Raw genomic sequence first — 12,698 nt, 5'->3', positions numbered from 1 at the left:
CATGTAGCAGATGTAAAAGAACTAAAAGTGTGACAGTGCTGTCTCAGTTAATACAGAATACTAATAAAAGATAAAAAATTGTATTTAAAAAAAATAGAAATTCTGGAGTTGAAAAATAGAACTGAAATAAAAAAATACACTAAGTGGTTCAATAGCAGAGCTGAGGCAGGAGTCAGCAAACTTGAAGAGAAATGGAGCTTATTCAGTTTAAGGAGCACAAAGAAAGAATGAAGAAAAAAGAAAAGAGCCTCAGAGACCTGTGGGGCACCGTCAGGCATATAACAGGACTCCCATAATGAGGGGAGAGAAAGCACAATCACTGAACTCTACCTCTGAAACTAATAATACATTATTACATGTTAATTAATTCAATTTAAATAATATAAAAATTTTTAAAGGGTAAAGAAAGAATATTTGAAGAAATAATGGCTAAAAGCTTCTCAAATTTGATGAAATTTGGTTGCATTATAGCTGCTTTATCAAAAATAATCACTTCAGGGACATCTGGGTGGCTCAGTGGTTAAGCGTCTGCCTTCAGCTCAGGTCGTGATCCCAGGGTCCTGGGTTCTAGCCCCGCATCATACTCCCTGCTCAGCGGGAAGTCTGCTTCTCCCTCTCCCACTCCACCTGCTTGTGTTCCCTCTCTCACTGTGTCTCCCTCTCTGTCAAATAAATAAATAAATAATCTTAAAAAAAAAAATCACTTCAAACCAAAAGATGATAACAAGTATTAGCAAAGATGGAGAGAAACTGGGACCCTCATAACTTGCTAGAAGACTGTAAAATGGGATAACACTTTTTTTTAAAAGATTTTTTATTTATTTATTTGAGAGACAGAGATTGCAAGTAGGCAGAGAGGCAGGCAGAGAGAGAGAGGGAAGCAGGCTCCCCGCTGAGCAGAGAGCACAATGAGGGGCTCGATCCCAGGGCCCTGGGATCATGACCTGAGTCGAAGGCAGAAGCTTTAACCCACTGAGCCACCCAGGTGCCCCTGGGATAACACTTTTGAAAAACAGTTTGTCAGTTCCTCAAAATGTTAAATGCAGTGTTACCTCATGACCCAGCAATTCCATTCCTATGTACATACTCAACAGAAATGAAAACTACACGTCCACATAAAAACCTGTACATAAATGTTCATAGGAACATTGTTCTTAGTAGCCAAAACACACAAACAATGCCAATGGCTACCCACTGGTGAACAGATGTGGTGTATGCGTTTGTATCACATACATGTAAAGGAACGAAATACTGCTACAAACTACAACGATGAACCTTGAAAACACTGTGTAAGTGAAAGAAGCCAGACCCAAGAAGGCACATATTATATGACCCGACTGATATGGAATGACCAGAACATTCAAACTAACAAACAAATCCTGAGACAGAAAGCGGATCACTGCTAACGGGTACAGGGTTTCCTTTTGGACTGATGACAGAGTTCTGAAGTTAGAGCCTGGTGATGGCTGCGCAACTCTGAAAATACTAAAACATATGAACTGTATCTCAATAAAGGTATTATCTTAAAAAATATTTCATCTTTCATTGCCATTTTCCTTATGTAACTTCTCATTTAACAGCAAAAGGTACATAATAAAGAACGAGTCTCCCAGGGACACCTTTAATGCCAGCCTTGGTCTCCTGTTCCGACTTCATGAGAAAGCTGCTAACCGGAATCTAGAAATGTCACTGCCAAAAAGGCCCACAAGGACCCCCTAATCTAAGCCCGGCAATTTACAGACGATGGGGATGGTCCCATGAAGCAAGCGGCCCAACCTAACGGATATCACTCTTGCTCCCATGCAGCTCAGTGGGGGTCTGGCAGCCCGTCTTCAACTTGTGACATGACTGGGACTTGTGTTTCCCAGTCACCTCAACAGAAAACAAGAAACCCATACCTACTCTTGACTGCTTCCCACTGGAAGGGACACACATCACTTCCCCTCATGGCCCTCTGGCCAGACTTAGTCACACAATACCAAGGTAAGGACAAGAGAGGCTAGGAAGGTAGCGTGTTGCGCTGCCCCAGCAGTGATGGCAATTCTGATCCCACGTGGGAGAGGCTGTTAACATGTAATGCAGAGTCTGTGCAGTTGCTTTCCACAAGCCAGGAGATTCTGAACGTGGGCTGCTCCAGGCCACGGTTCTTTGCTGTGAGTATGTATGCACCGTGGGGAGTAGTAGGTTATGCGGAGGGAAAGGTCACAGATTGTTTCGAGAAACAGAGAAAACACTCCTAGCCAAACACATATCCAAAACACTAAAGCTTCCACTCCATGAAGTTTTGGAATTGGAGCTCCAGTGAAGAACCACCTGCCCTCCATTCTCCCCGTGCTTCAGCGAAAACCTGTATATACGGTAAGTGTTTCTCATGAGACCGCTTAAGTCCCGCGGTCTAGTGGGGTTCTTCCACAGGCAGAGAGAACATGCGAGCCCCTTAAGAAGATGAAAACTGGTTTTTACTTATTCTTAACAGATCTGTTTGCTCCTGTGCTGATCTTTGCTGTAATAAAACTAGACCGTGTTGAAGTCAAGGAAATATCATGGAATTGAAATACCATTCAAGTTCTATCATTTTCAAATGGGATTCTGCCAAGAAATACTAAGCAGAAAAGGTGATGACATCCATTTTAAGGAGTTGTCTTCATGGCAGTGATCATCACCCCTGACAAAATTGTTGAAAGCTGGGTGATAGGTACATGAGATTCATCGTATCATTTGCTCTACTGTTGTGTATGACTGAACATTTCCATAATAAAAAGTTTTAAATTTGGCGCCCGGGTGGATCAGTTGGTTAAGCGACTGCCTTTGGCTCAGGTCATGATCCTGGAGTCCCGGGATCAAGTCCCACATTGGGCTCCCTGCTCTGCAGGGGCTCTGCTACTCCCACTGACCGTTCTCCTCTCATGCTCGCTCTCTTTCTCAAATAAATAAAAATCTTAAAAAAAAAAAAAAGTTTTAAATGCACACAAACTTACACAGAAGCACCTGGACTTGTCCCTTTTGTTATTTTTTTTACACAGATTATTCCCAATGCTTAATGTTTTCCTAATGCTTTCCCCCCATATTTATCGGCCTGAAGGTCTAAAATATGTTCAATCCATCTAAAGACATTTCTGTATTTTCTTAAAAAGAATTTTCACTAGGAAAATATTCATCATGTATGGATCCATTATTCATATACACTGTGGAATCCATATACATTGTGAGGACCCCAGAAGTTAGCTGTAGCCAAGACTTGTAAGATTTACGTACTTTATTCGTAAGTTTTAATGCTGCCTGAAGAGTCACAAACACACAGCTAAAAAGGACATTTTAGGAGATAAGTCACATTTTCCCAACACCACAGTAGTTTGCTAAAATTCTTAATAGATTAAAACTGAAGTCAGACCTGATTATGTCATTTAAAACATTCCTTTCTGCAACCCAAATCATTAGCAATCCAATTTCACACAATAACAAAGAACATGCTTGAAACTAGACAAAGATTAAGTATAAAAGGGTTTTCTTACACCCATAACTGACAAGATATAAAAGGTGGTCTAGTCAGCCTAAGAAAATCTGAAAAGCTTCCCTTTATAGACAGTACTGCGGACAAGAGAGTGACCCTGGGGGCCGACTAACTGGGGGGGAACCTGGCTCTGTCACTTACCAGCTATGTGACCTTGGGCAAGTTCTTTAACCTCTCTGTGCCTCAGTTTCATCGTCTGTAAAATAGGGATAATAACAGTAACTACTGTTATTGAGTTAAATGAGTTTATACACATAAAGCACGTATGATAATATCTGGCATATTCTGAGCACTGAGTATTTGATGATCTTGTTATTATCATTTCCGCACAATAAGTGAAAGTAAACAAGCCTTGTTAGCCCTGCTTGTCTGGAAGATTATAGACAAGACAAAGGTCCTGTAAAGTCACCCAATCCCTGAACTGAGTAGAAAACTATGTATCCTAGGGGAGGAGGCATCACGTGCTTCAATGATGTGATAGCTATGATTTGTGAACACAGAGAATAATTTTAAATCCATTTCAGGCATTAAGCCAACAGAGAAAATGGGAATGAGGAGCAGTCCTATTGACCACAACAGGATGGCACAAAGTAGCTTCATTTCAGGATGACAGGCGAAAGAAATAGGCACATGTACTTACCTTCCCACTGGCCCCAAATCCTGAAGACCTAACAGTAAAGACATTCACAAAGGAATCACAACATAACAGAAATGAGAAGGGCCGAGGGACCGTCTTTTTAAACGCTGCCTACTTTCTGGAAGAGAAAGCAGAGGGAATTATATGATATGACAGACCACAGCAGAGCCAGACACTTCCCAGAACATGCAAAGCCAAAGGCAGGCAGAGAGGCAGAGCCCTTTTTCCTGGAGGAGCTGGATCAATGCCCAGCTCTGAGTCAGCAGGTACAGAAATCAGGAGTCGGAAATAGGTTCATTAACCTGATCTCCTCCACACTTCTCACTCCTGGTCATTCACTCAACCAACTCTTACCAAGACAAAAGCCTGTTGGAAAAACAAGAACTTTTTCTCAGTTACCTATATCATCAACCCACTTCTTCATTCATAAGGATCACCAGACAGTAGGGGAAAAACCCTAAAAAACCAAAAGACAATAAAGGACACCTAAGATGAAAAGCAGATCAGACTCCAGAAGAAACATATATTTTAGGTCCTTGAAAAGAAATTCCAACTGGTATCCTTAGAGAGATATAAGATAATGCGTCCTTAAAACAAAAGCAAGTAAACATAAAGGAAGCAGGATTCAAGAAAGAATTCTTAAAAATAAGAATTCTGGGGGCGCCTGGGTGGCTCAGTGGGTTAAAGCCTCTGCCTTCGGCTCAGGTCATAATCCCAGGGTCCTGGGATCGAGCCCCGCATCGGGCTCTCTGCTCAGTGGGGAGCCTGCTTCCTCCTCTCTCTCTGCCTGCTTCTCTGCCTACTTGTGATCTCTGTCTGTCAAATAAATAAATAAAATATTAAAAAAAAATAAGAATTCTGATTGCTAAGGTAAAAAAGAAGGGAAAAAATTAAATGATAGTGGAATAGGGTGTACATATTTGCTTATATATTTTGAAACAAGCAATGGAAGAATAAATCAAAAACCAATAAAAATGTTACCTACGTGGTATACAGAAGAACAAAGGCATGGAAGGAAGCCATAATTCTTTCAATCTAACTTGCTTTATAGTTTTACCTTTGAACCAGGTAAATATTTTATACAATTAAAAGACAAAAGTAAGTAAAAAAGAAAGCAATCCCTAAAAATAAAAAGCAGACAAATGAACCTAAACTATCAAATTGGTGGCATAACCACACAGAGGAGGATTACTTCAAGTCTGTATTTTTTTTTAAAGATTTTATTTATTTATTTGACAGAGAGAGAGACATAGCAAGAGAGGGAACACAAGCAGGGGGCGATGGGAGAGGGAGAAGAAGGCTCCCCACTGAGCAGGGAGCCCCATGCAGGGATAGATCCCAGGGCCAAGGGACCACAACATGAGCCAAAGGCAGACGCTTAAGGACTACACCACCCAGGCGCCCCTACTTGAAGTTTCAACAGTGTTTTTTATTATACTTCTCTGGTGTTACTGTCAACAAAGGAGAACAGACACAAATACAAAATCAAAGAAATAAAAATCCTTCAAATCTTCATCTAAATTTGAAATACCAGTCTGAAATCATGACTTACCTTTTAATTTCTTTGTACATCTTTACTGAAAAGACCTAGGAGGAGTCAAATTCCAGTTGTAATGAATGCCCCTAATACTATTGCCCACCAAAAAATCAGAGCTCCTTATAGAAATGGCTGATTCTAGATCTGGGGTCAGAAACAAAAAAGATAAGCCAGGAATTTTTATAAGGTAAGAAAGCAAGGAACCACTCTAATCTGCCTTGTGTCAAAAGGACTCACAGTCTAACCTGAAGAATAAGCTGTATTAATGACCGACAATGGGACAACCTAATCATACAAATGAAACAAAACAAAAAACCTCCCCTGGAGCAAAAATCATTAAATACATAAAAATTAATGAGTTTGGGGGCGCCTGGGTGGCTCCACTGGTTAAGCATCCAACTCTTGTTTTCTGCTCAGAGTCTGATCTCAGGGATCTCATGGGTCATGGGATTGAGCCCTGTACTGGGCTCCGCTCAGTGGGTGACTGCTTGGATATTTTCTCCCTCTGTCCCTCCCCTGCACAGTGCTCTCTCTCAAATAAATAAAATCTTTAAAAAAAAATTAATGAGTTTGGACTTGGCAATAATGTCCTGGATAAAACACCAAAGCACAGGGAATGCCTGGGTGGCTCAGTCGGTTAAGCAACTGCCTTTGACTCAGGTCATGATCCCAGGGGTCCTGGAATCGAGTCCCACATCAGACTCCTTGCTTAGCGGGGAGCCTACTTTTCCCTCTGCCTGCAGCTGCCCCTGCTTGTGTGCGCTCTCCTTCAGACAAATAAATAAATAAATAAATAAATAAATAAATAAATCTTTAAACAGACAAACCAACCACCAAAGCACAGGCAACAAAAGAAAAAAAACCAGACAAACTGGATTTCCTCAAAATTGTAACTTTTGTGCATCAAAGGACGCTATCAATAGAGTGAAACGGCAACACAGAATGGGAGAAGATATATGTAAACCGTACCTCTGAAAAGGGATTAATACCCAGAATACAGAAAGAACTACATACAACTCAAAAACAAACAAACAAACAAACAAACAAATCCGATTTTTAAATGAGTGAAAGGTTTGAATAGACATTTGTCCAAAGAAATCGATAAACACAAGGAACGATGCTCAGCAGCACTAATCATCACAGAGCTGCAGGTCAGAACCACAAAGAGACACTACTACAAATTCGTTAGGATGGATATCATAAAACAAACAAACAAACCACAAAGTAAGATGTTGGCAAGAATGTGGAAAAACTGGAACCCTGGGCATCATCGGTGAGAATATAAAATAGTAATGCCCCTGTGGAAAACAGCAGGACAGTGCTTCAAAAATTCAGATATATAATTACCATATGATCTAACAATTTCACTTCTCCGTATATACACAAAAGAAGTGAAAGCAAAAACTTGAACAGGTATCTGTATAGCAGTGTTCACTGTAGCAGTATGCATAACACCCAGAAGGTGGAAATAAGACAGAAGTCCATCCATGGATAAATGGATAAACAAAATGTGGTACAACCATAAAACAGTATATTCTTAAGCCTAAAAAGGACAGACATTCTGATACATGGTTCAACATGGTGGCGGTATCAGTGGTCTTAAGAAGGCAGAGATCATGGTCTCTACTTCCAAAGTCACAGCCAGGTCACAGGATCATTAAGCACCCTGTTTCTCAAGCTCAGGTGGAGAGTGAAGAGTACAGGTGCGGGGAGAGTGCTGGATGCTTCTCTGGGGGAGCCTGTCCATCTTTTCCATCTGTTTAGAGCCTCTTTCACTATGTGCATGCACACGTGTGCACAAACACACACACACACACACCTCATTTCTCTAGTCAAATATGTTCATCTGTTCTTTCATTTGGGGGTTTCGCAACTTAACTGACCTTGCCAAAATTAATGATCAAGTGTAGATGAACCTTTCAAAAATGACAGATAAATGACCGATAAGCACACGAAAAGATGTGTGGTATCGCTAGCTGTCAGGGAAATGCAAGTGAGAACCACAAGATACCACTAACCACTGGGATGGCTTCATTAAAAAAGACACACAACACCAAATGCTGGGGCGGACGTGGAGAAACTGCCTGGGGGAATAGAGTCTGGCAGGACTTCAAAAGGTTAAACATAGAAGTACCAGATAACCAAGCAATTCCACACATATGAAGCAATTCATAACTGTTTAAAAAAAAAAAAAGTGGAAACAAACCAAATGTCTATCAACTGATGAATGAATAAACTAGATATAGGAGAGCCATGCAATGGAATATTACTCAGGCATAAAAAAGAAGAGAAGCACTGATCCATGCTACAACATGTATGAGCCTTGGAGACACTGTGCTGGGGGAAAGAAGCCAGACACAAAAGGCCACATATTATATATGATTCCATTAATAAGAAATGTCCAGGACAGGCAAACCCATTGAAATAGAAAGTAGATGAATGTCTGCCTAGAGCTGGGGTGGATAAGAATGGGAATGACTGCTAATGTATACAGGGTTTCCTTCTGGAGTGATAAATATGTCCTCAAATTGATTGTAGTGGTGGCTGCAGAATTCTGAATATCCTAAAAGACACTGAATCACATCCTTTAGATAGATGAATTGTATGGTATGTGAGTTATGTTTCAATAAAGCTGTTAAAAAAAAAAAAAGATGAACCACTCCATAAACAATTCCCTCTTCAGAGGGAAAAAAAACACAGAAAATTTTTTCTTCCCTCCAGTCCGTAACAATGTAAATCTAAATCTACCCTTGATAATACGGAGACGCCACAGAATATTCTTTACGGAGATTAGTGAAGTTATTGTCTGTGAAGTTCAAAGCCCAACCATTTCCATGTTTTTTGTCAGTTCAGAATGACACGAGCCATATTTAGAAATGCACTCCAGAAAAATGCTTTGAAGAATTTTATTCTCAACATTCATGAATTTAAAATATCTATTCAGGCAAGAGAAAATGCCTGAAAGATTTAGTTCTTTGTTCTCTTAGTCCTAGGACTCTACTTTTTTGGCTCCCTTTATAAGAATATGTTATCACACTAAAAAGAGTGAGACAATTTTGTATGGGAAGATGCTTGTCCTCCTAGCTCTCCTCCCACTCCTCTGGCCATTCTCAGTTGCCACTGGGAGCTCCTCCTCCTCTGACCTAAAGCACTGTGGTTCCCCAGAGCTCCATGTTGTGCCTTGTCTGTTTCCACGATCAACATGGTCTTCCCCAGGAGGATCCCCAAATCCATCTCTGCAGCCCAGATTTTTCTCCTGTGCTCCACATTAGAAATATTCAACAGCCAACTGAACAGGTCCCTGAGTCAAGTGCCCATCACCAATGCTCTCCAGGCTCTCACTGTTCCTTTCCTGCCTTGGTGGACAGCATTACCATCTACCTACTCGATCTACCATCTGCCTGTAAACCAGAAACCTGGCAGTCACCTCTACTCATCACTCTCTTTACAGCCACTTAGTCATTTAATCATACCCCTCCTTAATAGTTCTCCAGTCTTTTCCCTTGTCTCTATCTTCACTGCCAATCTAAAGTTTAGACCTTCTTTTCCTCTTGCTGGAATTACAAGACAAGCCTCCTGAGTGATCTTCCAAACTCCTGGACTGCTCCCTTCTGGTTGCTGTGTGACTGTTCTAGAGCCAACGTAATCACCTGCTCTCCTACTTCACATGTGTTACAGCTCTCCACTACCCTTCCCAACCGTCTTCCCCTACCCCTCTGCCCACCCCTGCCCAGTTCTTGGAGCTGCTGTCTTCCCACTCACCGTCTACATGCTCAGTTCCCTCTGCCTGGCAAGTTCTCCTGGTTTATTCTCACCTCTCCTGGATGTCTAACCTAGAAATCACCTCCTTTGAGACCCCACCTTGGCAAAAAGTGAGCTAGGAGCCCCTCTGTGTGCTACCGGAACACCCTATTTTTAGCCCCGTCTTTGCAGAGTCGTGGCTGTATTGCAAAGTACTGTATCATGCCACCAGTTTCCATGTTTCCCCACGACCTCCAGCCCTCGCGATCCCCAAGCTCATTCAAGATAGTCAAGGGCGTTAAGCACACTGTAAACATTCAACAGGTATTTGTTGAATGATTGGCGCATCCTCAGTATTTATTTAATGGGTTTTTTTTTTTTTCTATAGCACTCATGGAGTCAGTGTTGCCATCCACAGAAGCGGCAGTTAAGTGCTAGAAATAAGCCTCTGCCAAATAAACAAAAATAAATAAATAAATAAATAAATAAATAAATAAATAAATAAAGTGACTGGCGATTTGCCATGTTCGCAAGAGTACTCCTCAACAAAACAGACCACTCATTAAGGGCCGACAACCTGTCAAGCATTAAACTGAGCTTTAGAGACCTAAGCTCACTTAATCCTTGCTAGAACCCTAAAATAAAAACAGCTGACATTAACCGAATGGGTACTCGGGGCCAGGCTCTGTGCTGGGCACTTCATGTATTACCTAATTTAATTCTCACAATGACCCTGTGAGGTAGGTAAAACATCTAGAGAGGTTTAGTGAGTTTTTCAATTTTTTTTGCCACTGGCCGAGGTGGAAGTCAGCAACAGAACTGGGTTTGGCCCGGTACTCTGAGGCTACGCTCTCCACCACACTATTCTACCTCTGTCGAATACCTAGACCTTGGCGTTCTGTTTATTACTCTTAAAGCGGATGGCAGAAAGCTGTAGTCTTCTTGGAACTGACCGGAAGTTGAGCTGGAGTGATGGAAAGTAAAGTGATCTCTGTTTAGGAGATCATACCCATACCTATTGCTGATGACACCCAAAATTCAACTCTTTGGTCAAGACGTCTCCCGGCCAGGACCAGACTCATGAGTCATCTCCTCAGGTCCTTCAAACTTCACGAGTCACCCTTCCATTCCCTGCTCCTCCTGCTGTATGTGCTGTTTTGGCTAAAGGCACTACCAGCCCTGAGCCTAACCCAAAGATGTCATCCCAGATTGTCACCGTCTTGTTCCTTTGGCTTTCTATCTCTTACATCTAATCCTGCCGATTCTGTTCACCTTGTCTCCAGCAACTGCTCCATAAACGTGAGCTACTGTTACTGTTACATTCTAGATGCCTTTCATTTTCTCCTTTATATACAGTGTTCAGCTTCCTAGGAAATAGCCTTCTGGAACAAGCAAGATCAAGACTGAGAGAAAATGCTTTCTATGAGGACCAGAAGCCAGGCTGTCAGACGCTCAGGCCCCAGTTCTTTCAGTGGAAGCACACAGAAGGGGAGATATACTTCAAAGCTGGCTGATAGACAATAGCAAAATCTAACTGGCAAACCAAAAATGTAGGAGAATGTTAGATATTGGAATAGAAACTAACAAATGGCTCCAAACATTCTTTTTTATTCCAATTTACAAAATTAGAAGTCAGCCATCAATCCTTTAACACAGTGGTTCTCAACAAGTAGAGGAGAGGATCCTTCACACGCACCCAGTTCAGGGGACATCTGGAATGTGTGGAAACACTTTTTGGTTGTCACAACTGGGGGAGCAGGGGAGTGCTAGCGGGTAGAGGCCAGAAAAGCTGTTAACTATGCTACCACGAACAGGACAGCTCCCTCGTTCATCCAAAGCCAAAGAATTATCCACCCCAAGATGGTAATAGTGCCACTAGAGAAACTGCTAAACAAATGCTTCAAGCACCTTCCATGTTCAAGTTACCTAATGTATAAAAGGTTACTTCTCTCTGAGAAGATGATACAAACTTCTCCCTAAGCGAAGCTCCCGCGAGTCCACAATATGATAAGAGTTATCACGGGAAAAGAAAAGGATAAATGCTAAATAGTGGTTTAGAAAATAAATGCCATGAATTCAGAGGAAGGAGAGCACCACGAAGGCTAAGGCCCTCGTCAAAGATCTCAGAGAGCAGAGAGGGCCCCTAGAGGCAGGGCTCCCACCTTGGAGGACCAGAACCCACCTTTCCAGCCTTACTTAGAACAGGTCCCTTCACCTTTTGCTTCTGCCAAACTGTTCACCCACGACAGCAGCTGGGCCACAAGGCTACGATGTCCCACTCCTACTGTTACAATGGAGAAAAGCTCTCACCTACTACTTCACCAAAGCCCTGCCCTACAACTGAGCAGCATCCCACCCCACCAAGGGTGAGGAGGACATGTCATCATCTCAACCCAATCACAAAACCATGTTCCTATGATTCCTACAGGAAGGAGGCAGTGAAAAGGCTAAGGAGGAAAATGTTTTAAATGGCTCCGGCCCTTGTCCTCTGCCACCTAAAATCAGTGCTTAGCAGCCAGCCAAAAGCTGCCTCATTTCCTGTAGTTGGTTGGTAAAAATAGGAAGTGGGGGAGGAAGTTCACAAAGCAGAAACAAAAGTAATCACTGCCTTGCTTCCTGAACACAAATCACCGAGCAAGGAGGGTATCATTAAAACATCAAAATGGAAAGGCAGGCATGGAGCACCAAAGCCAGAGGAAAGGAAGTGACACTTCTGGGTTCACCAGGCCCAGATGACTTCCACACCCAGAGACTGCCCCCAAAGAAAAATATGTGCAAAACTGAACACTAGCCCTTTAGACAGAAACAGTTCCCAAGAAATTAATACTAAGCATGTTAATTTAAAAAATCGTGCAAAAACTCCAGAAACATTAAATTCCTATCAGAGTAAAAAATATCGATGAAAAACTTTTAAGGAGGCCAAGATTATTTTTTTTTCTGTTCAAGAAATGACTACTAAAATTGCTGTTAATGCAAAACAAAAACTTACCGAATAACTGATCAGTTGACCAAAAAAAAAAAAAAAAAAACCCCACAAAAAACCCTACTAAATAAAAATTCTGATCAACGTTCAAACCTACCATACTTCAAATGAAGATGTTTCTATATGCATCCTCCAGCAACACAGTCAACCCTGCAAGTGGTCCCTGAATGCTCTGGAATGCTCGGGGCACCCAGGATGCAGAGGGAGGGCCCTCCAGGAGCTTCTGGTCAAACGGGAGAACAAACTGCCCCCACATGGTGACATCGGACCACCTCTTGTCCTGCCACTT

General features: G+C 41.9%; 1 protein-coding gene across 4 annotated transcripts in view; it reads right to left on the bottom strand.

Annotated features, from left to right (window-relative positions):
• GARRE1 (granule associated Rac and RHOG effector 1) overlaps positions 1–12,698 on the bottom strand; it is an 81,195-nt gene that overhangs the window by 58,324 nt on the left and 10,173 nt on the right. Inside the window, exon 1 of one of the 4 annotated variants that reach the window (XM_032842030.1) lies at positions 3,653–3,716. The exons of the other annotated variants lie outside the window; for them this stretch is intronic. The gene's annotated coding sequence lies outside the window, so the exon portion shown is untranslated. Of the gene's footprint in view, positions 1–3,652; positions 3,717–12,698 lie in introns of those variants that run through there. 4 annotated transcript variants of the gene reach the window in all.

Source organism: Lontra canadensis, unplaced genomic scaffold (assembly GCF_010015895.1).
Source record: "Lontra canadensis isolate GAN:19392208 unplaced genomic scaffold, GSC_riverotter_1.0 scaffold125, whole genome shotgun sequence".
NCBI lineage: Eukaryota > Metazoa > Chordata > Mammalia > Carnivora > Mustelidae > Lontra > Lontra canadensis.
The sequence above is the reverse complement of the archived record's forward strand: the minus strand, read 5'-3'. Positions and strand labels throughout refer to the sequence as shown.